This window comes from Hippoglossus hippoglossus, chromosome 5 (genome assembly GCF_009819705.1).
Source record: "Hippoglossus hippoglossus isolate fHipHip1 chromosome 5, fHipHip1.pri, whole genome shotgun sequence".
Classification (NCBI taxonomy): Eukaryota; Metazoa; Chordata; class Actinopteri; order Pleuronectiformes; family Pleuronectidae; genus Hippoglossus; species Hippoglossus hippoglossus.
In genome coordinates, this window is record NC_047155.1 from 24629161 (window position 1) to 24643380 (window position 14220).

The window sequence follows — 14220 nt, forward strand, 5'->3', positions numbered from 1 at the left end:
CTTCAAACAATGTCTTCTCGTAAGTACTTCTTTAAGTCATTAGATGGTGGTACTTCAACTCCTGTTCCTTTTAATGGCCAGAAATTCTTGACCAGCTACCTTCCAAATCAGGAAAAATATCCCTGATGGTCTAGTGGCTAGGATTCGGCGCTCTCACCGCCGCGGCCCGCGTTCGATTCCCGGTCAGGGAACTAAACTATTGAAAACTGTCAGTTGGTGCCAAATTTGTGTTCATAGGAGAGCATCATGTTGAGAATGAATCAGACGGAGAATATTGCACAATCCATGTGAGTTCTGTTAACTCAGTTCTGAGTCAAGGTGTCAATGGCTGATGATACCTGTAAGTCATAGACCCATCCTGCTATTGTGTGAGAAGTTAGGTCCACGGAAGATGGGGTGTAGATTGTTTGTGAGCTGAATGGGGAGAGAACTAGACAGTGCATTGTAGCTTGCTGAAAGTCGATGTCTGAAACAGCCTCCTCTTTTACATGATGGTTATATCAGGTCGACAAAGATGGCCTCTTTCACTCCCTGCTTCAAACACTCTGTCTTCTCGTAAGTACTTCTTTAAGTCATTAGATGGTGGTACTTCAACTCCTGTTCCTTTTAATGGGCAGAAATTCCTGACCAGCTACCTTCCAAATGAGGAAAAATATCCCTGATGGTCTAGTGGCTAGGATTCGGCGCTCTCACCGCCGCGGCCCGGGTTCGATTCCCGGTCAGGGAACTAAACTATTGAAAACTGTCAGTTGCTGCCAAATTTGTGTTCATAGGAGAGCATCATGTTGAGAATGAATCAGATGGAGAATATTGCACAATCCATGTGAGTTCTGTTAACTCAGTTCAGAGTCAAGGTGTCAATGGCTGATGATACCTGTAAGTCATATATCCATCCTGCTATTGTGTGAGAAGTTAGGTCCACGGAAGTTGGGGTGTAGATGGTTTGTGAGCTGAATGGGGAGAGAACTAGACAGTGCATTGTAGCTTGCTGAAAGTCGATGTCTTAAGACAGCCTCCTCTTTTACATGATGGTTATATCAGGTCGACAAAGATGGCGTCTTTCACTCCCTGCTTCAAACAATCTGTCTTCTCGTAAGTACTTCTTTAAGTCATTAGATGGTGGTACTTCAACTCCTGTTCCTTTTAATGGGCAGAAAGTCCGGACCAGGTGCCTTTCAAACCAAGAAACATGTCCCTGATGGTCTAGTGGCTAGGATTCGGCGTTTTCACCGCCGCGGCCTGGGTTCGATTCCCGGTCAGGGAACTAAACTATTGAAAACTGTCTATTGGATCCAAATTTGTGTTCATCGGAGAGCATCATGTTGAGAATGAATCAGACGGAGAATATTGCACAATCCATGTGAGTTCTGTTAACTCAGTTCAGAGTCAAGGTGTCAATGGCTGATGATACCTGTAAGTCATAGACCCATCCTGCTATTGTGTGAGAAGTTAGGTCCACGGAAGCTGGGGTTTAGATGGTTTGTGAGCTGAATGGGGAGAGAACTAGACAGTGCATTGTAGCTTGCTGAAAGTCGATGTCTTAAACAGCCTCCTCTTTTACATGATGGTTATATCAGGTCGACAAAGATGGCGTCTTTCACTCCCTGCTTCAAACAATCTGTCTTCTCGAAAGTACTTCTTTAAGTCATTAGATGGTGGTACTTCAACTCCTGTTCCTTTTAATGGGCAGAAAGTCCGGACCAGGTGCCTTTCAAACCAAGAAACATGTCCCTGATGGTCTAGTGGCTAGGATTCGGCGTTTTCACCGCCGCGGCCTTGGTTCGATTCCCGGTCAGGGAACTAAACTATTGAAAACAGTCTATTGGTGCCAAATTTGTGTTCATAGGAGAGTATCATGTTGAGAATGAATCAGACGGAGAATATTGCACAATCCATGTGAGTTCTGTTAACTCAGTTCTGAGTCAAGGTGTCAATGGCTGATGATACCTGTAAGTCATAGACCCATCCTGCTATTGTGTGAGAAGTTAGGTCCACGGAAGTTGGGGTGTAGATTGTTTGTGAGCTGAATGGGGAGAGAACTAGACAGTGCATTGTAGCTTGCTGAAAGTCGATGTCTTAAACAGCCTCCTCTTTTACATGATGGTTATATCAGGTCGACAAAGATGGCGTCTTTCACTCCCTGCTTCAAACAATGTCTTCTCGTAAGTACTTCTTTAAGTCATTAGATGGTGGTACTTCAACTCCTGTTTCTTTTAATGGGCAGAAATTCCTGACCAGGCTACCTTTCCAAATCAAGGAAAAATGTCCCTGATGGTCTAGTGGCTAGGATTCGGCGCTCTCACCGCCGCGGCCCGCGTTCGATTCCCGGTCAGGGAACTAAACTATTGAAAACTGTCAGTTGGTGCCAAATTTGTGTTCATAGGAGAGCATCATGTTGAGAATGAATCAGATGGAGAATATTGCACAATCCATGTGAGTTCTGTTAACTCAGTTCTGAGTCAAGGTGTCAATGGCTGATGATACCTGTAAGTCATAGATCCATCCTGCTATTGTGTGAGAAGTTAGGTCCACGGAAGTTGGGGTGTAGATTGTTTGTGAGCTGAATGGGGAGAGAACTAGACAGTGCATTGTAGCTTGCTGAAAGTCGATGTCTGAAACAGCCTCCTCTTTTACATGATGGTTATATCAGGTCGACAAAGATGGCGTCTTTCACTCCCTGCTTCAAACAATGTCTTCTCGTAAGTACTTCTTTAAGTCATTAGATGGTGGTACTTCAACTCCTGTTCCTTTTAATGGGCAGAAAGTCCGGACCAGGTGCCTTTCAAACCAAGAAACATGTTCCTGATGGTCTAGTGGCTAGGATTCGGCACTCTCACCGCCGCGGCCTGGGTTCGATTCACGGTCAGGGAACTAAGCTATTGAAAACTGTCAGTTGGTGCCAAATTTGTGTTCATAGGAGAGCATCATGTTGAGAATGAATCAGATGGAGAATATTGCACAATCCATGTGAGTTCTGTTAACTCAGTTCAGAGTCAAGGTGTCAATGGCTGATGATACCTGTAAGTCATATATCCATCCTGCTATTGTGTGAGAAGTTAGGTCCACGGAAGATGGGGTGTAGATTGTTTGTGAGCTGAATGGGGAGAGAACTAGACAGTGCATTGTAGCTTGCTGAAAGTCGATGTCTGAAACAGCCTCCTCTTTTACATGATGGTTATATCAGGTCGACAAAGATGGCCTCTTTCACTCCCTGCTTCAAACACTCTGTCTTCTCGTAAGTACTTCTTTAAGTCATTAGATGGTGGTACTTCAACTCCTGTTCCTTTTAATGGTCAGAAATTCCTGACCAGCTACCTTCCAAATGAGGAAAAATATCCCTGATGGTCTAGTGGCTAGGATTCGGCGCTCTCACCGCCGCGGCCCCGGTTCGATTCCCGGTCAGGGAACTAAACTATTGAAAACTGTCAGTTGGTGCCAAATTTGTGTTCATAGGAGAGCATCATGTTGAGAATGAATCAGACGGAGAATATTGCACAATCCATGTGAGTTCTGTTAACTCAGTTCTGAGTCAAGGTGTCAATGGCTGATGATACCTGTAAGTCATAGACCCATCCTGCTATTGTGTGAGAAGTTAGGTCCACGGAAGATGGGGTGTAGATGGTTTGTGAGCTGAATGGGGAGAGAACTAGACAGTGCATTGTAGCTTGCTGAAAGTCGATGTCTTAAACAGCCTCGTCTTTTACATGATGGTTATATCAGGTCGACAAAGATGGCGTCTTTCACTCCCTGCTTCAAACAATGTCTTCTCGTAAGTACTTCTTTAAGTCATTAGATGGTGGTACTTCAACTCCTGTTCCTTTTAATGGGCAGAAAGTCCGGACCAGGTGCCTTTCAAACCAAGAAACATGTCCCTGATGGTCTAGTGGCTAGGATTCGGTGCTCTCACCGCCGCGGCCCGGGTTCGATTCCCGGTCAGGGAACTAAACTATTGAAAACTGTCAGTTGGTGCCAAATTTGTGTTCATAGGAGAGCATCATGTTGAGAATGAATCAGACGGAGAATATTGCACAATCCATGTGAGTTCTATTAACTCAGTTCTGAGTCAAGGTGTCAATGGCTGATGATACCTGTAAGTCATAGACCCATCCTGCTATTGTGTGAGAAGTTAGGTCCACCGAAGATGGGGTGTAGATGGTTTGTGAGCTGAATGGGGAGAGAACTAGACAGTGCATTGTAGCTTGCTGAAAGTCGATGTCTTAAACAGCCTCCTCTTTTACATGATGGTTATATCAGGTCAACAAAGATGGCGTCTTTCACTCCCTGCTTCAAACAATGTCTTCTCGTAAGTACTTCTTTAAGTCATTAGATGGTGGTACTTCAACTCCTGTTCCTTTTAATGGGCAGAAAGTCCGGACCAGGTGCCTTTCAAACCAAGAAACATGTCCCTGATGGTCTAGTGGCTAGGATTCGGCGCTCTCACCGCCGCGGCCCGTGTTCGATTCCCGGTCAGGGAACTAAACTATTGAAAACTATCAATTGGTGCCAAATTTGTGTTCATAGGAGAGCATCATGTTGAGAATGAATCAGACGGAGAATATTGCACAATCCATGTGAGTTCTGTTAACTCAGTTCTGAGTCAAGGTGTCAATGGCTGATGATACCTGTAAGTCATAGACCCATCCTGCTATTGTGTGAGAAGTTAGGTCCACGGAAGATGGGGTGTAGATTGTTTGTGAGCTGAATGGGGAGAGAACTAGACAGTGCATTGTAGCTTGCTGAAAGTCGATGTCTGAAACAGCCTCCTCTTTTACATGATGGTTATATCAGGTCGACAAAGATGGCCTCTTTCACTCCCTGCTTCAAACACTCTGTCTTCTCGTAAGTACTTCTTTAAGTCATTAGATGGTGGTACTTCAACTCCTGTTCCTTTTAATGGGCAGAAATTCCTGACCAGCTACCTTCCAAATGAGGAAAAATATCCCTGATGGTCTAGTGGCTAGGATTCGGCGCTCTCACCGCCGCGGCCTGGGTTCGATTCCCGGTCAGGGAACTAAACTATTGAAAACTGTCAGTTGGTGCCAAATTTGTGTTCATAGGAGAGCATCATGTTGAGAATGAATCAGACGGAGAATATTGCACAATCCATGTGAGTTCTGTTAACTCAGTTCTGAGTCAAGGTGTCAATGGCTGATGATACCTGTAAGTCATAGACCCATCCTGCTATTGTGTGAGAAGTTAGGTCCACGGAAGATGGGGTGTAGATTGTTTGTGAGCTGAATGGGGAGAGAACTAGACAGTGCATTGTAGCTTGCTGAAAGTCGATGTCTGAAACAGCCTCCTCTTTTACATGATGGTTATATCAGGTCGACAAAGATGGCCTCTTTCACTCCCTGCTTCAAACACTCTGTCTTCTCGTAAGTACTTCTTTAAGTCATTAGATGGTGGTACTTCAACTCCTGTTCCTTTTAATGGGCAGAAATTCCTGACCAGGTGCCTTTCAAACCAAGAAACATGTCCCTGATGGTCTAGTGGCTAGGATTCGGCGTTTTCACCGCCGTGGCCCGGGTTCGATTCCCGGTCAGGGAACTAAACTATTGAAAACTATCAATTGGTGCCAAATTTGTGTTCATAGGAGAGCATCATGTTGAGAATGAATCAGACGGAGAATATTGCACAATCCATGTGAGTTCTGTTAACTCAGTTCTGAGTCAAGGTGTCAATGGCTGATGATACCTGTAAGTCATAGACCCATCCTGCTATTGTGTGAGAAGTTAGGTCCACGGAAGATGGGGTGTAGATTGTTTGTGAGCTGAATGGGGAGAGAACTAGACAGTGCATTGTAGCTTGCTGAAAGTCGATGTCTGAAACAGCCTCCTCTTTTACATGATGGTTATATCAGGTCGACAAAGATGGCCTCTTTCACTCCCTGCTTCAAACACTCTGTCTTCTCGTAAGTACTTCTTTAAGTCATTAGATGGTGGTACTTCAACTCCTGTTCCTTTTAATGGGCAGAAATTCCTGACCAGCTACCTTCCAAATGAGGAAAAATATCCCTGATGGTCTAGTGGCTAGGATTCGGCGCTCTCACCGCCGCGGCCCGGGTTCGATTCCCGGTCAGGGAACTAAACTATTGAAAACTGTCAGTTGGTGCCAAATTTGTGTTCATAGGAGAGCATCATGTTGAGAATGAATCAGACGGAGAATATTGCACAATCCATGTGAGTTCTGTTAACTCAGTTCTGAGTCAAGGTGTCAATGGCTGATGATACCTGTAAGTCATAGACCCATCCTGCTATTGTGTGAGAAGTTAGGTCCACGGAAGCTGGGGTGTAGATGGTTTGTGAGCTGAATGGGGAGAGAACTAGACAGTGCATTGTAGCTTGCTGAAAGTCGATGTCTTAAACAGCCTCCTCTTTTACATGATGGTTATATCAGGTCGACAAAGATGGCGTCTTTCACTCCCTGCTTCAAACAATGTCTTCTCGTAAGTACTTCTTTAAGTCATTAGATGGTGGTACTTCAACTCCTGTTCCTTTTAATGGGCAGAAAGTCCGGACCAGGTGCCTTTCAAACCAAGAAACATGTCCCTGATGGTCTAGTGGCTAGGATTCGGCGCTCTCACCGCCGCGGCCCGGGTTCGATTCCCGGTCAGGGAACTAAACTATTGAAAACTGTCTATTGGTGCCAAATTTGTGTTCATAGGAGAGCATCATGTTGAGAATGAATCAGACGGAGAATATTGCACAATCCATGTGAGTTCTGTTAACTCAGTTCTGAGTCAAGGTGTCAATGGCTGATGATACCTGTAAGTCATAGACCCATCCTGCTATTGTGTGAGAAGTTAGGTCCACGGAAGATGGGGTGTAGATTGTTTGTGAGCTGAATGGGGAGAGAACTAGACAGTGCATTGTAGCTTGCTGAAAGTCGATGTCTGAAACAGCCTCCTCTTTTACATGATGGTTATATCAGGTCGACAAAGATGGCGTCTTTCACTCCCTGCTTCAAACAATCTGTCTTCTCGTAAGTACTTCTTTAAGTCATTAGATGGTGGTACTTCAACTCCTGTTTCTTTTAATGGGCAGAAAGTCCGGACCAGGTGCCTTTCAAACCAAGAAACATGTCCCTGATGGTCTAGTGGCTAGGATTCGGCGTTTTCACCGCCGCGGCCCGGGTTCGATTCCCGGTCAGGGAACTAAACTATTGAAAACTGTCTATTGGTGCCAAATTTGTGTTCATAGGAGAGCATCATGTTGAGAATGAATCAGACGGAGAATATTGCACAATCCATGTGAGTTCTGTTAACTCAGTTCTGAGTCAAGGTGTCAATGGCTGATGATACCTGTAAGTCATAGACCCATCCTGCTATTGTGTGAGAAGTTAGGTCCACGGAAGATGGGGTGTAGATGGTTTGTGAGCTGAATGGGGAGAGAACTAGACAGTGCATTGTAGCTTGCTGAAAGTCGATGTCTTAAACAGCCTCCTCTTTTACATGATGGTTATATCAGGTCGACAAAGATGGCGTCTTTCACTCCCTGCTTCAAACAATGTCTTCTCGTAAGTACTTCTTTAAGTCATTAGATGGTGGTACTTCAACTCCTGTTTCTTTTAATGGGCGGAAAGTCCGGACCAGGTGCCTTTCAAACCAAGAAACATGTCCCTGATGGTCTAGTGGCTAGGATTCGGCGCTCTCACCGCCGCGGCCCGTGTTCGATTCCCGGTCAGGGAACTAAACTATTGAAAACTGTCTATTGGTGCCAAATTTGTGTTCATAGGAGAGCATCATGTTGAGAATGAATCAGACGGAGAATATTGCACAATCCATGTGAGTTCTGTTAACTCAGTTCTGAGTCAAGGTGTCAATGGCTGATGATACCTGTAAGTCATAGACCCATCCTGCTATTGTGTGAGAAGTTAGGTCCACGGAAGATGGGGTGTAGATTGTTTGTGAGCTGAATGGGGAGAGAACTAGACAGTGCATTGTAGCTTGCTGAAAGTCGATGTCTGAAACAGCCTCCTCTTTTACATGATGGTTATATCAGGTCGACAAAGATGGCGTCTTTCACTCCCTGCTTCAAACAATCTGTCTTCTCGTAAGTACTTCTTTAAGTCATTAGATGGTGGTACTTCAACTCCTGTTCCTTTTAATGGGCAGAAAGTCCGGACCAGGTGCCTTTCAAACCAAGAAACATGTCCCTGATGGTCTAGTGGCTAGGATTCGGCGCTCTCACCGCCGCGGCCCGTGTTCGATTCCCGGTCAGGGAACTAAACTATTGAAAACTATCAATTGGTGCCAAATTTGTGTTCATAGGAGAGCATCATGTTGAGAATGAATCAGACGGAGAATATTGCACAATCCATGTGAGTTCTGTTAACTCAGTTCTGAGTCAAGGTGTCAATGGCTGATGATACCTGTAAGTCATAGACCCATCCTGCTATTGTGTGAGAAGTTAGGTCCACGGAAGATGGGGTGTAGATGGTTTGTGAGCTGAATGGGGAGAGAACTAGACAGTGCATTGTAGCTTGCTGAAAGTCGATGTCTTAAACAGCCTCCTCTTTTACATGATGGTTATATCAGGTCGACAAAGATGGCGTCTTTCACTCCCTGCTTCAAACAATCTGTCTTCTCGTAAGTACTTCTTTAAGTCATTAGATGGTGGTACTTCAACTCCTGTTCCTTTTAATGGGCAGAAAGTCCGGACCAGGTGCCTTTCAAACCAAGAAACATGTCCCTGATGGTCTAGTGGCTAGGATTCGGCGCTCTCACCGCCGCGGCCCGGGTTCGATTCCCGGTCAGGGAACTAAACTATTGAAAACTGTCAGTTGGTGCCAAATTTGTGTTCATAGGAGAGCATCATGTTGAGAATGAATCAGACGGAGAATATTGCACAATCCATGTGAGTTCTGTTAACTCAGTTCTGAGTCAAGGTGTCAATGGCTGATGATACCTGTAAGTCATAGACCCATCCTGCTATTGTGTGAGAAGTTAGGTCCACGGAAGATGGGGTGTAGATGGTTTGTGAGCTGAATGGGGAGAGAACTAGAGAGTGCATTGTAGCTTGCTGAAAGTCGATGTCTTAAACAGCCTCGTCTTTTACATGATGGTTATATCAGGTCGACAAAGATGGCGTCTTTCACTCCCTGCTTCAAACAATCTGTCTTCTCGTAAGTACTTCTTTAAGTCATTAGATGGTGGTACTTCAACTCCTGTTCCTTTTAATGGGCAGAAAGTCCGGACCAGGTGCCTTTCAAACCAAGAAACATGTCCCTGATGGTCTAGTGGCTAGGATTCGGCGCTCTCACCGCCGCGGCCCGGGTTCGATTCCCGGTCAGGGAACTAAACTATTGAAAACTGTCAATTGGTGCCAAATTTGTGTTCATAGGAGAGCATCATGTTGAGAATGAATCAGACGGAGAATATTGCACAATCCATGTGAGTTCTGTTAACTCAGTTCTGAGTCAAGGTGTCAATGGCTGATGATACCTGTAAGTCATAGACCCATCCTGCTATTGTGTGAGAAGTTAGGTCCACGGAAGATGGGGTTTAGATGGTTTGTGAGCTGAATGGGGAGAGAACTAGACAGTGCATTGTAGCTTGCTGAAAGTCGATGTCTTAAACAGCCTCCTCTTTTACATGATGGTTATATCAGGTCGACAAAGATGGCGTCTTTCACTCCCTGCTTCAAACAATGTCTTCTCGTAAGTACTTCTTTAAGTCATTAGATGGTGGTACTTCCACCATGTTCCTTTTAATGGGCAGAAAGTCCGGACCAGGTGCCTTTCAAACCAAGAAACATGTCCCTGATGGTCTAGTGGCTAGGATTCGGCGCTCTCACTGCCGCGGCCTGGGTTCGATTCCCGGTCAGGGAACTAAACTATTGAAAACTGTCAGTTGGTGCCAAATTTGTGTTCATAAGAGAGCATCATGTTGAGAATGAATCAGACGGAGAATATTGCACAATCCATGTGAGTTCTGTTAACTCAGTTCCGAGTCAAGGTGTCAATGGCTGATGATACCTGTAAGTCATAGACCCATCCTGCTATTGTGTGAGAAGTTAGGTCCACGGAAGATGGGGTGTAGATTGTTTGTGAGCTGAATGGGGAGAGAACTAGACAGTGCATTGTAGCTTGCTGAAAGTCGATGTCTTAAACAGCCTCCTCTTTTACATGATGGTTATATCAGGTCGACAAAGATGGCGTCTTTCACTCCCTGCTTCAAACAATGTCTTCTCGTAAGTACTTCTTTAAGTCATTAGATGGTGGTACTTCAACTCCTGTTCCTTTTAATGGGCAGAAAGTCCGGACCAGGTGCCTTTCAAACCAAGAAACATGTCCCTGATGGTCTAGTGGCTAGGATTCGGCGCTCTCACCGCCGCGGCCCGGGTTCGATTCCCGGTCAGGGAACTAAACTATTGAAAACTGTCAGTTGGTGCCAAATTTGTGTTCATAAGAGAGCATCATGTTGAGAATGAATCAGACGGAGAATATTGCACAATCCATGTGAGTTCTGTTAACTCAGTTCTGAGTCAAGGTGTCAATGGCTGATGATACCTGTAAGTCATAGACCCATCCTGCTATTGTGTGAGAAGTTAGGTCCACGGAAGATGGGGTGTAGATGGTTTGTGAGCTGAATGGGGAGAGAACTAGACAGTGCATTGTAGCTTGCTGAAAGTCGATGTCTTAAACAGCCTCGTCTTTTACATGATGGTTATATCAGGTCGACAAAGATGGCGTCTTTCACTCCCTGCTTCAAACAATCTGTCTTCTCGTAAGTACTTCTTTAAGTCATTAGATGGTGGTACTTCAACTCCTGTTCCTTTTAATGGGCAGAAAGTCCGGACCAGGTGCCTTTCAAACCAAGAAACTTGTCCCTGATGGTCTAGTGGCTAGGATTCGGCGCTCTCACCGCCGCGGCCCGGGTTCGATTCCCGGTCAGGGAACTAAACTATTGAAAACTGTCAATTGGTGCCAAATTTGTGTTCATAGGAGAGCATCATGTTGAGAATGAATCAGACGGAGAATATTGCACAATCCATGTGAGTTCTGTTAACTCAGTTCTGAGTCAAGGTGTCAATGGCTGATGATACCTGTAAGTCATAGACCCATCCTGCTATTGTGTGAGAAGTTAGGTCCACCGAAGATGGGGTGTAGATGGTTTGTGAGCTGAATGGGGAGAGAACTAGACAGTGCATTGTAGCTTGCTGAAAGTCGATGTCTTAAACAGCCTCCTCTTTTACATGATGGTTATATCAGGTCGACAAAGATGGCGTCTTTCACTCCCTGCTTCAAACAACTCGTCTTCTCGTAAGTACTTCTTTAAGTCATTAGATGGTGGTACTTCAACTCCTGTTCCTTTTAATGGGCAGAAAGTCCGGACCAGGTGCCTTTCAAACCAAGAAACATGTCCCTGATGGTCTAGTGGCTAGGATTCGGCGCTCTCACTGCCGCGGCCCGGGTTCGATTCCCGGTCAGGGAACTAAGCTATTGAAAACTGTCAGTTGGTGCCAAATTTGTGTTCATAGGAGAGCATCATGTTGAGAATGAATCAGATGGAGAATATTGCACAATCCATGTGAGTTCTGTTAACTCAGTTCAGAGTCAAGGTGTCAATGGCTGATGATACCTGTAAGTCATAGACCCATCCTGCTATTGTGTGAGAAGTTAGGTCCACGGAAGATGGGGTTTAGATGGTTTGTGAGCTGAATGGGGAGAGAACTAGACAGTGCATTGTAGCTTGCTGAAAGTCGATGTCTTAAACAGCCTCCTCTTCTACATGATGGTTATATCAGGTCGACAAAGATGGCGTCTTTCACTCCCTGCTTCAAACAATCTGTCTTCTCGTAAGTACTTCTTTAAGTCATTAGATGGTGGTACTTCAACTCCTGTTCCTTTTAATGGGCAGAAAGTCCGGACCAGGTGCCTTTCAAACCAAGAAACATGTCCCTGATGGTCTAGTGGCTAGGATTTGGCGCTCTCACCGCCGCGGCCCGCGTTCGATTCCCGGTCAGGGAACTAAACTATTGAAAACTGTCAGTTGGTGCCAAATTTGTGTTCATAGGAGAGCATCATGTTGAGAATGAATCAGATGGAGAATATTGCACAATCCATGTGAGTTCTGTTAACTCAGTTCTGAGTCAAGGTGTCAATGGCTGATGATACCTGTAAGTCATAGATCCATCCTGCTATTGTGTGAGAAGTTAGGTCCACGGAAGTTGGGGTGTAGATGGTTTGTGAGCTGAATGGGGAGAGAACTAGACAGTGCATTGTAGCTTGCTGAAAGTCGATGTCTTAAACAGCCTCCTCTTTTACATGATGGTTATATCAGGTCGACAAAGATGGCCTCTTTCACTCCCTGCTTCAAACAATCTGTCTTCTCGTAAGTACTTCTTTAAGTCATTAGATGGTGGTACTTCAACTCCTGTTCCTTTTAATGGGCAGAAATTCCTGACCAGCTACCTTCCAAATCAGGAAACATGTCCCTGATGGTCTAGTGGTCTAGATTTGGCGTTTTCACAGCCTCGGCCCGGGTTCGATTCCCGGTCAGGGAACTAAACTATTAGAAACTGTCTATTGGTGCCAAATTTGTGTTCAAAGGAGAGCATCATGTTGAGAATGAATCAGACGGAGAATATTGCACAATCCATGTGAGTTCTGTTAACTCAGTTCTGAGTCAAGGTGTCAATGGCTGATGATACCTGTAAGTCATAGACCCATCCTGCTAATGTGTGAGAAGTTAGGTCCACGGAAGATGGGGTGTAGATTGTTGTCAGCTGAATGGGGAGAGAACTAGACAGTGCATTGTAGCTTGCTGAAAGTCGATGTCTGAAACAGCCTCCTCTTTTACATGATGGTTATATCAGGTCGACAAAGATGGCGTCTTTCACTCCCTGCTTCAAACAATCTGTCTTCTCGTAAGTACTTCTTTAAGTCATTAGATGGTGGTACTTCAACTCCTGTTCCTTTTAATGGGCAGAAAGTCCGGACCAGGTGCCTTTCAAACCAAGAAACATGTCCCTGATGGTCTAGTGGCTAGGATTCGGCGCTCTCACCGCCGCGGCCCGGGTTCGATTCCCGGTCAGGGAACTAAACTATTGAAAACTGTCAATAGGTGCCAAATTTGTGTTCATAAGAGAGCATCATGTTGAGAATGAATCAGACGGAGAATATTGCACAATCCATGTGAGTTCTGTTAACTCAGTTCTGAGTCAAGGTGTCAATGGCTGATGATACCTGTAAGTCATAGACCCATCCTGCTATTGTGTGAGAAGTTAGGTCCATGGAAGATGGGGTGTAGATGGTTTGTGAGCTGAATGGGGAGAGAACTAGAGAGTGCATTGTAGCTTGCTGAAAGTCGATGTCTTAAACAGCCTCGTCTTTTACATGATGGTTATATCAGGTCGACAAAGATGGCGTCTTTCACTCCCTGCTTCAAACAATCTGTCTTCTCGTAAGTACTTCTTTAAGTCATTAGATGGTGGTACTTCAACTCCTGTTCCTTTTAATGGGCAGAAAGTCCGGACCAGGTGCCTTTCAAACCAAGAAACTTGTCCCTGATGGTCTAGTGGCTAGGATTCGGCGCTCTCACCGCCGCGGCCCGGGTTCGATTCCCGGTCAGGGAACTAAACTATTGAAAACTGTCAATTGGTGCCAAATTTGTGTTCATAGGAGAGCATCATGTTGAGAATGAATCAGACGGAGAATATTGCACAATCCATGTGAGTTCTGTTAACTCAGTTCTGAGTCAAGGTGTCAATGGCTGATGATACCTGTAAGTCATAGACCCATCCTGCTATTGTGTGAGAAGTTAGGTCCACGGAAGATGGGGTTTAGATGGTTTGTGAGCTGAATGGGGAGAGAACTAGACAGTGCATTGTAGCTTGCTGAAAGTCGATGTCTTAAACAGCCTCCTCTTTTACATGATGGTTATATCAGGTCGACAAAGATGGCGTCTTTCACTCCCTGCTTCAAACAATGTCTTCTCGTAAGTACTTCTTTAAGTCATTAGATGGTGGTACTTCCACCATGTTCCTTTTAATGGGCAGAAAGTCCGGACCAGGTGCCTTTCAAACCAAGAAACATGTCCCTGATGGTCTAGTGGTTAGGATTCGGCGCTCTCACCGCCGCGGCCCGGGTTCGATTCCCGGTCAGGGAACTAAACTATTGAAAACTGTCTATTGGTGCCAAATTTGTGTTCATAGGAGAGCATCATGTTGAGAATGAATCATATGGAGAATATTGCACAATCCATGTGAGTTCTGTTAA

At 45.0% G+C, this 14220-nt stretch overlaps 26 non-coding genes across 26 annotated transcripts; all 26 read left to right on the top strand.

Moving 5' to 3' along the window:
- Positions 1-119: 119 nt before the first annotated feature.
- On the top strand, positions 120-191 carry trnae-cuc. The gene has a single exon. It is a non-coding gene; the product is annotated as a tRNA-Glu (tRNA).
- Positions 192-655: 464 nt separating this feature from the next.
- Positions 656-727, top strand: trnae-cuc. The gene has a single exon. It is a non-coding gene; the product is annotated as a tRNA-Glu (tRNA).
- A 465-nt stretch (positions 728-1192) lies between these two features.
- On the top strand, positions 1193-1264 carry trnae-uuc. The gene has a single exon. It is a non-coding gene; the product is annotated as a tRNA-Glu (tRNA).
- Positions 1265-1728: 464 nt separating this feature from the next.
- On the top strand, positions 1729-1800 carry trnae-uuc. Its single transcript has one exon. It is a non-coding gene; the product is annotated as a tRNA-Glu (tRNA).
- Positions 1801-2265: 465 nt separating this feature from the next.
- trnae-cuc lies at positions 2266-2337 on the top strand. The gene has a single exon. It is a non-coding gene; the product is annotated as a tRNA-Glu (tRNA).
- A 998-nt stretch (positions 2338-3335) lies between these two features.
- trnae-cuc lies at positions 3336-3407 on the top strand. The gene has a single exon. It is a non-coding gene; the product is annotated as a tRNA-Glu (tRNA).
- A 462-nt stretch (positions 3408-3869) lies between these two features.
- On the top strand, positions 3870-3941 carry trnae-cuc. The gene has a single exon. It is a non-coding gene; the product is annotated as a tRNA-Glu (tRNA).
- Positions 3942-4403: 462 nt separating this feature from the next.
- Positions 4404-4475, top strand: trnae-cuc. The gene has a single exon. It is a non-coding gene; the product is annotated as a tRNA-Glu (tRNA).
- A 464-nt stretch (positions 4476-4939) lies between these two features.
- trnae-cuc lies at positions 4940-5011 on the top strand. Its single transcript has one exon. It is a non-coding gene; the product is annotated as a tRNA-Glu (tRNA).
- A 464-nt stretch (positions 5012-5475) lies between these two features.
- trnae-uuc lies at positions 5476-5547 on the top strand. Its single transcript has one exon. It is a non-coding gene; the product is annotated as a tRNA-Glu (tRNA).
- A 464-nt stretch (positions 5548-6011) lies between these two features.
- trnae-cuc lies at positions 6012-6083 on the top strand. Its single transcript has one exon. It is a non-coding gene; the product is annotated as a tRNA-Glu (tRNA).
- A 462-nt stretch (positions 6084-6545) lies between these two features.
- trnae-cuc lies at positions 6546-6617 on the top strand. The gene has a single exon. It is a non-coding gene; the product is annotated as a tRNA-Glu (tRNA).
- Positions 6618-7081: 464 nt separating this feature from the next.
- trnae-uuc lies at positions 7082-7153 on the top strand. The gene has a single exon. It is a non-coding gene; the product is annotated as a tRNA-Glu (tRNA).
- Positions 7154-7615: 462 nt separating this feature from the next.
- Positions 7616-7687, top strand: trnae-cuc. Its single transcript has one exon. It is a non-coding gene; the product is annotated as a tRNA-Glu (tRNA).
- A 464-nt stretch (positions 7688-8151) lies between these two features.
- Positions 8152-8223, top strand: trnae-cuc. Its single transcript has one exon. It is a non-coding gene; the product is annotated as a tRNA-Glu (tRNA).
- Positions 8224-8687: 464 nt separating this feature from the next.
- Positions 8688-8759, top strand: trnae-cuc. The gene has a single exon. It is a non-coding gene; the product is annotated as a tRNA-Glu (tRNA).
- Positions 8760-9223: 464 nt separating this feature from the next.
- trnae-cuc lies at positions 9224-9295 on the top strand. Its single transcript has one exon. It is a non-coding gene; the product is annotated as a tRNA-Glu (tRNA).
- A 461-nt stretch (positions 9296-9756) lies between these two features.
- trnae-cuc lies at positions 9757-9828 on the top strand. The gene has a single exon. It is a non-coding gene; the product is annotated as a tRNA-Glu (tRNA).
- A 462-nt stretch (positions 9829-10290) lies between these two features.
- trnae-cuc lies at positions 10291-10362 on the top strand. Its single transcript has one exon. It is a non-coding gene; the product is annotated as a tRNA-Glu (tRNA).
- Positions 10363-10826: 464 nt separating this feature from the next.
- trnae-cuc lies at positions 10827-10898 on the top strand. The gene has a single exon. It is a non-coding gene; the product is annotated as a tRNA-Glu (tRNA).
- Positions 10899-11362: 464 nt separating this feature from the next.
- trnae-cuc lies at positions 11363-11434 on the top strand. Its single transcript has one exon. It is a non-coding gene; the product is annotated as a tRNA-Glu (tRNA).
- A 464-nt stretch (positions 11435-11898) lies between these two features.
- trnae-cuc lies at positions 11899-11970 on the top strand. The gene has a single exon. It is a non-coding gene; the product is annotated as a tRNA-Glu (tRNA).
- A 464-nt stretch (positions 11971-12434) lies between these two features.
- Positions 12435-12506, top strand: trnae-uuc. The gene has a single exon. It is a non-coding gene; the product is annotated as a tRNA-Glu (tRNA).
- A 463-nt stretch (positions 12507-12969) lies between these two features.
- Positions 12970-13041, top strand: trnae-cuc. Its single transcript has one exon. It is a non-coding gene; the product is annotated as a tRNA-Glu (tRNA).
- Positions 13042-13505: 464 nt separating this feature from the next.
- trnae-cuc lies at positions 13506-13577 on the top strand. The gene has a single exon. It is a non-coding gene; the product is annotated as a tRNA-Glu (tRNA).
- Positions 13578-14038: 461 nt separating this feature from the next.
- Positions 14039-14110, top strand: trnae-cuc. The gene has a single exon. It is a non-coding gene; the product is annotated as a tRNA-Glu (tRNA).
- The last annotated feature ends 110 nt before the right edge of the window (positions 14111-14220 follow it).